We start from the raw sequence: 7,716 nt of genomic DNA, 5'->3' as shown, positions 1-7,716 counted from the left end.
CCCCGCAGACTGAAGAGCCCGCAGCTGCCTCAGGCATGCGCCTCTCATGACCAAACATCAGAACACGAAAGGTCGGTGGAACATGAGAGGCCTCCTGAGACCTCGGCCCAGAACTGATATTGTCACTTCTGCCACATTTCAACGGCCGAAGCAAGCCCACAACCAGCCCACAATTCACGGGGTAGGGAAACAGCCTCCCTCCACTCTAAGGGGATCACACGGCAAAGGACTTGCAGGCAGGTTCCAATACAGGGAAGGCATGAAGGATGGAGGACATCACAATCTACCACACCTAGCTTCTCTGAGACTCAGTTTCCTTTCTTGTGAGCTAGAGGTACTAATATTGCCAACTCATTGGATTGTGATGAGGAGTAATACTCGTAAAGTACTTAAAACGGTTCCTGGCATGTAGAAAATGCCAGCCATCGTTATTTCTGTGCCAGTGAGGCTCCCGGCGGCCCCACCTGGGGGACACACACTCCCAGTGTGGCCCGCCCTGTGGCATCAGCTCTGGCTTGTGCCTCTTATGGGCCACGTGTGGGCGCATCACTTCTCTGTACCTCCATTTCTTCATCCCTGAGTCTCAGTGAGGACCACATGGGAAGGTGTACATGAAAGCACTTGGCAATTTGTATTATGGGGTGCAAACAGTGGTCATTTGACATGTGTTCACTGAGGGTTTTAAGATGTGACCCCCAAATTCTTTGACTTGCCTCCCTCCAAGAGGGGTCTATGTCCCCTCCCCCTTGATTTGGATGAGCTTCTGACTGCTTGGACCAATAGAGTTGTGCTGGAGTGACGCTCTGTGACTTCTGAGGCCAGCTCAGAAAAGGCCATGCAGCTCTGCCTGGGTTTTCTGGAACGTTCTCTCGCTCTCAGGATGCTCTGTCTCAGAACCCAGCTGCTGTGCTGTGAGAAGCCCCATCTACGTGGAGAGGCGGTGTGGGGGTGCTCTGGGCACAGTCCAAAAGCTAGATGTGTGCCTGCAGGAGCCTGCAGGTGACTCCAGCTGCAGCCATTGCAGTCTTGTGGATGGAATGGAGCAGACATAAGGCATTCCCACTGTGCTCCATTCAAATTCCTGACCACAGGACCTGAGAGCAGAAGAAAGTAGTCGCTGTTTTATGCCACTAAATTTGGAGGGGTTTGTTAGACAGCAATACATTCACCAAACCCCCTTCACTGTCCAGGTCTCAGGGCACAGAAATAAATCAGAGTCAGACCCTGCTCCCCAAAGAACTAATAAACAGTCCAGAAACAGGCAATTGCAATGTAGTCTGTCCCGTGCTGTGACAGGGGCTGTGGAAGCTCAGAGGAGGGACTCTTAGCCCCAGCCTGGGTGAGGTTCTAGACTGACCTCCCTGGGGGAAATGATGCTGGAGTGGATCTAACAGATTAACAAAAAGCTAACCAGGAGAATGAGGGAGCAGGTTCCTAAATGGAATGCACAAGGAGTAGCAGGAGCAGAGAGGACAAAGGCCGGCTCCTCCTTGAAGCACCCTAAAAACTCTGCTGCCACAGGACCTTTGCACTTGCTGTTATCACTGCCTGCAATGTGCTTCCTCTAGACACCCCACTGGCCCACTTGCTTACTTCATTCCTATCTCTGCTCAAATGTCACCTACTCAAAGAAGCTTCTTCTGACCCTCTCCCTAATTCTCCACCCTCTTTTCCTGCTTTTTCTTTCCTGACAGCATTTACCACCACTTGACTCTTTATAATGAGTTTGTTAATTGTATGTCTCTTCCACCAGAATGCGAACTACATGAGACTAAGGCACAGGTCCTCCCAGCATAGCATAGTCCCTGGCACACAGTAGGTCTTTGATAAATATTTCAGGAGTGAGTGGATGGATGCAGAGAGGCATGGTCAGCTATGCCTTTTGGAAGCCCACTCTGGCTGCAGGAAATGGGTTGGAGGGGCATGAGAGGGGGCTAAGTTGCCCAGGTGGGAACTGATGGTGTGGGGGTGGTGAGGAGAGGGCAGACTCGAGGGGCAGACCTGAAGACCTGAGAGCACAACCCAGGGGTGGGGTAGTGTACTGGGGACAGGCCAAGGTGGGGCCCAGGATTAGCATTTGGGCAGCTGGGTGGTCAGTGGTACCAGTCACCAAAATGGGAGCTCCAGGAGGAGAGGGTACAGGTTTGAAGGCCCCGTGTGGTGGGGAACAGGAGAGCGAAGACAAGTTGAGTTTGAATCGTGTGGAGTTCGAGGTGCCCTTGAGACCTCAAGTGCAACTGGCTAGCAGGAGCCTGGATGTGAGGGTCTGAAGCTTAGGAGGGGAGTCTGGCCTTGAGTGGAAGATCTGAGGGTCATGTCAGCCATGGGGAGAATGTCAATTAGACAGACCAGGCAGTAAGACGAGACCCAGGCGCACACCATGGTTTAGGAGAAGACAGCAGAGGACAGAGAAAGATGAGAGGAGAGTTGGGTGGAAAACTGGGGTGTGGAGCTGAGAAAGCTGGGGAACAGGACAGTTTGAGAAGGAATAGATGGGCTCCAGTGTCCAACGCTGCCAAGAAGGGGCTGAAGAGTGTTGACTGGACACTGGAAGAAGCCCAACTAAAGGACAGACCGCATGGTGGTGGTGGTGGTGGAGGGGGGGGGCGTGGCTTGCAAATAGCAAGGGCACCTTTTCCTCTTTCTTTTAAATGATTTAGTAAGCATGGCTGTCAAATGGAAGAGAAACATGGTGCAAAACTAGAGGGGGACGAAGGGTTCAGGAAGGGTTGTTGTTAGTAGTGTTACTTTTTTAAGGTGGAGAGGCTTGAACTCGCTGCAATTCTGTTGTTGAGAAAGCTCTAGAACAACAGGGCAATGACACAGGAGAGAAGGAAGGGATGATTGATGGCTGGAGAGGGGGCGTGTCTTAAGATGTGGGAAGGGCTGGGCTCCAGCGCGCAGGTGGGAACATTGGCTTCAATGGAGAGGAATCCTGACCTCCAAGGGGAGGGCAGGGAGGGGCGGGGGGCTTTGACTGAGTCGGCTGAGCCGCGGGGGAGCTTTCCAGAGCAATTGGTGTCCTGCTGTGCTGCCCGCTGGGGACGGAGGCCAGTCCCTAAGAGAGAATGTTCTCAGCTGTCTAATGTTTTTACAAGAAATTAAACCCAAAGCAGAAAAGCCCGAATCAATTTTATCCAAAATGAGAAACAAGCGGAGATGATGGCTGCAGTCCAGGAGGGTGGGACTGGAATTCCCAGAGACAACTAAAAGGAAGAAGCCAGTGACATTTAATATTCCCTCCACAAACACGGAGGGCTCTCTGTGCCCAGACCCCCACAGCGCTAGGAGCTGGGGACAGATGAATGAGGTTCTCAAGGAATCTTGGGGGTGTGGGAGGGACAGACAGGTACCTTAATTCAGGGAAGTAATTGCTGACATGGATGGGAAATGTTTCTCAGAGGACGTAACCATTTTAACTGCCTCTGAAGGATTTGTAGCATTTTACCAGGAAGGACTTCCTGGATGTGGGGAATTATATTATTGTACTTAATATAAATGTAATTATACTTAATATAAAATCTCTTAGCTCATCATCAGCCCGCAATACAGATGAGCCATGAAAATATTATTACGAATAATTTTCACTCGTTTATAAGTTTGGCTCCATCCAACTCCCCCCAATTTTTTCCTGATGCTTGTCCTTACGGTGGGCCCTTGACCTTCACAAGAAATCAGACAAGAGAGCTTTAAGAATGCCACACTGGGAAGTAGGGTCTCCAGCATAAACATAAAGAGGTGAAGCGTAAGTGAAATGTGAAGGTGCTATCCGGGCATTTCGTGACTGTAAAGTGAGGACTTCCGCAGTTACTAACGTGTGCCCCCCACTCATCAGCCTTGTCCGAAGCGTCCCCTGTCACTTGAGCTGTTCTGTGCTGGCTCAGGGACTCCCTAGAGCTGGGCAAAGAATCGCTTTTGCACTGAGAGCAGCATATGGTGGGCTGATTTGGAGCCACAGAGCTAAACCAGGGCCACATTAGACTCTGCTCTTTAATCCACTCCCTGCTTCTGTTTTTCAGAGGAAACGCCAATAATGTTTCAGACGTCTTCATCTTTCTTGCCATGGTTAGCGCTAGCAATAGGAATTCTTCTGAGGCCGTTTTCCTGAAAGAAACAGTGCTTATCACTCGGGGGAGGGGGTCAGCGAGGCTCATTCACTAGCTCGGTTCCATGGTGACATTTTTGCCTCATCAAAAATATAAAATACTACAAGCCACGGGCTTTTGGGTCACTTGAAATGAGCCCAAACTGCATGCTAAGTCCTTGAATGTCAAGGATTTTTTGGACTTTCTAAACCCCCTCCCTCTCCGGAATGTAGCCTTTAAGTCACCTAATGTTCCACGCTGCTTAACACACATGCACACCCACACGAACACTCAGGTTCATGTGCATGTATGCATACAGAAGCATACACATGCACGCATCATGCACACACAGGCATATGCACTCTGTCATGTACACATGAGCACACACATGCACATAGGCATATCACAAGGCACATGAGCACATGCACGCACACACAGACACTTGGCTCACACTCATGTGAACACACATTCATGCATGGGACACACAGGCGTGCATGCATCTACCACCACACATGCATGCACATACACAAATGTACAATACCATACACACAGGAACACACATGCAATTACAGCCATGCACGCACACGCACACAGACATACAAATGCCTGCATGCACATGCACACACAACGGGCATGCACGGATACACCCTCACACACATGCACATGTGCACACACAACATGCTCACATGGAATACACACTTTTGCATGCACAACACAGGTATACCCTCGTCCACAAAGCACGCACACACATACGCACACGCATGCAGAGGCCCAGCAGGCTCAGGCATGCACAATGCTCTGCCAAGAACAAGTGAGGAGGAGGAGGGGGAGGAGGAAGGTAGTCACATCAGTCATTCCCTCTAGTTCAAACGACTTCTCTTCCTTGGCACCAACTTTTGTTTTGATATCTGTTATTTTTGTAGATCACAAAGACGTGGGACAGGAACCAAACCCTTGGTTTTACAGATGGAAGATGCGATTTCAAGACATGAATCTTCTTGAACAAAATGACATAACAGCAGAAGAACTTGGAGGCCCCTTGGAGAGTTTGTTATATCTGAGGCCTCCCAGCCCCGCCTGCCCCCTGCAAGGAGGCAACACAGTGGAGGGAAATACACTGGGCCAGAAGCTGTGCCCTTGCTTCTAGCCTCTCTGCCCCTCTTCTGCTGAGGGCACTTGGTCAATTCGCTCCCCATCTCTGGTCCTTCCAGCTCTGGCATTTGAAGGTTCAGCTATCTCCTTATAACAGATGAAGAAATTGTGGAACTTTCCTAGGGCCACATAACTAGAACTTGTGTAGTTGCCATCCTGGGGTTCATTACTACAGGGTTCCCCACATTTGAATATGCATACGAATCGCCAGGGGATCTTGTTAAAACGCAGACTCTGCATCAGTAGGTCTGGAGTGGCCCTGAGATTCTTTCTAACGAGCTCCCAGGTGACACCAATGCTGCTGGCCTTTACTAGAAAGGGCTTACACTCTCCCACACTTTTTTGGGGGCACAGCTGAGCCCCAACTCAAGCTGTTGTTTTCAATCTAGTTGTGGAGGGTGCAGCCCACTGGCCCATGTGGGAATCGAACCGGCAACCTTGGTATTACGAGCACCATGCTCTAACCAACTGAGCCAACTGGCCTCCCACCGGCAGCTCAGCTCCAAGTCAAGCAGTCGTCTTCAATCTAGTTGTGGAGGGTGCAGCTCCTTGGCCCATGTGGGAATCGAACAGTCGAACTTGGTGTTATGAGTCCACATTCCAACCACCTGAGCCAACTGGCCACACTTCTTCCACACTTTTTTAAAAGGTAGGGTGAGGCTGGGGGTTGGCGCTCCCCCCGACCTTTGGAACTGTGGGTGTCAGAGGAATGAAGAAGTTCTGCATTTTGCTGGCCTTGGAGTTCCTTATACCAGGAAGCCCAAGGCCAGTCCCTTCTCCTCTCGGAGCCTCAGTTTCCCCATCTGTATGAAGAGGGGTTGGGCTTGTTTTCAGCCCCAGCTGCATGTTGGCTCTTGCCAAGTGCCCTGGCCTGGGAGCCACTCTGAGATTAATTTAATCAGATGGGGTGCGACCCAGACATGGCTGTTTTTGAAAAGCTGCCCAGGTGATTCTGATGTTTACGAAGGCTGAGAAGCACAGGTCTGGTGCTTGTTAAGGGTCAGCCCACTGCTGTCAGCGGGGGTCCAGTGGCCAGGTCTTCACAGTGACCCCATGCTATCAGGTGCCAGGCTCAGGAACCGATTGGCAAAGCTTCAGAAGAATTTCGGCCCAGCTGTTAGACAAGGTCACCCCAACCCCGTGGGAAAGAGCTCTTGCAATAATGCTCAGGATAACGACCCCAGCTTTGAGTTGAACTTTCTTTTCTGAATGGCACATGAGGCACATTTTAATTAAAGGCTCAACCCCACACGTCAATCACCTGTAGACCTCCCCCACCAACGCACCTTCCCACAGGAGGGCTGAAAAGCAGTGCCTGTGGTTTTGCACGGTGGGGAGGAGGGCTGGCACAGGTGGCTGCTGTGTGCTGGGAGTTAACGTGCCATCCTGGCCAAACAGGGGGCCCAATTAGCTAGAGCCCCCTTGGCTGCCTCCCAGCCGAGCCCCAAACGGAGCCATGAAAAGGTTTCCTTGAAGCCAGCCGTGGTATGACTGTAGAGTCCTGTGGTTTCCATAGCGACCTGTCTCTTCCCGGGGCTGACAATGGGTTCTGCCACTGGGGGAGGCTTTTGGTGTCTAAGAAGCCCAGCCCAGAATGGGTCAGCTAGACCCATCTAATCTCTGCTGTGATGCCTGCTGGTGGCTCAGGGCACCATCCTTGAGGCAAAGGATGGAGAAGCCAGATGGGCAGCAGACCCACCCCACGGGCCCCCCAGGGAATGAGAGAGCAATCATTAGGATGAAGACAGTCAGTGGGTACGTCTCCACAGTCACGGGCAGTGCAGCGTGGTGGCCCAGCACTGGACACTGGAGCCAGACTAGCTGGGGTTCAAATCCTGGCTCTGCTACCTAGTGGCTGGGTAACTGTGTACAAGTTTCTTGGTAGCTCCTTGCTTCAGCCTCCCCATCTGTGAAATGGGGATAATAATACCAACCTCTTCATCGGACTCTTCAGAGGATCACGTGAGTTAATTAAGGGAAGTCCTTCAACAGTGTCTTGCACAGCGTAGTCTCTGGGTTTTCTCTCATTACTTCTAGCCCCACAGTCCTTGTCTCCAGGTTAGAAGGGCAATGCCAGCACCCAAGCCTCCCCACTGGCCAGTGCACTGGCCCTGAGGCTTGGCCTGGGGACTTCTGATTATCCCGATGTCCAGTGCTCAGCAGATCTACATCAGAAACTCTGAGAGGGGAACTCAGGCACCAGCTTTCTTAGAAACTCTACAGGTGGTGCCAATGTTCACTCAAAGTTAAGAGCCCATAGAAATCTGAAAGTTTTCCCTGTGAGGTTTACTCAGCCTGAGTCCACAGGGAGCTTGTGAAGTTAGAGTGGAACCTGGGGGTGGGAGGGAGGTGGGTGGAAACTATTGTTGGCACAGCACCGGGCACCTCTGCTCATTCCTTCCTTCCACTCAAGCACCAAAGCTCCTACAACGAGCCAGTGCTGTGCACATGGCCGGGGGTGAGGCGGGGGTGGGGGGTG

At 51.5% G+C, this 7,716-nt stretch overlaps 1 non-coding gene across 1 annotated transcript; it reads right to left on the bottom strand.

Annotated features, from left to right (window-relative positions):
- Window positions 1-5,646: 5,646 nt before the first annotated feature.
- On the bottom strand, window positions 5,647-5,720 carry TRNAT-CGU (transfer RNA threonine (anticodon CGU)). The gene has a single exon. It is a non-coding gene; the product is annotated as a tRNA-Thr (tRNA).
- Between the last annotated feature and the right edge of the window lie 1,996 nt (window positions 5,721-7,716).

The sequence above is a fragment of the Hipposideros armiger genome, unplaced genomic scaffold (genome assembly GCF_001890085.2).
Source record: "Hipposideros armiger isolate ML-2016 unplaced genomic scaffold, ASM189008v1 scaffold_1486, whole genome shotgun sequence".
Classification (NCBI taxonomy): Eukaryota; Metazoa; Chordata; class Mammalia; order Chiroptera; family Hipposideridae; genus Hipposideros; species Hipposideros armiger.
This window is presented reverse-complemented; position numbering and strand designations above follow the sequence as displayed.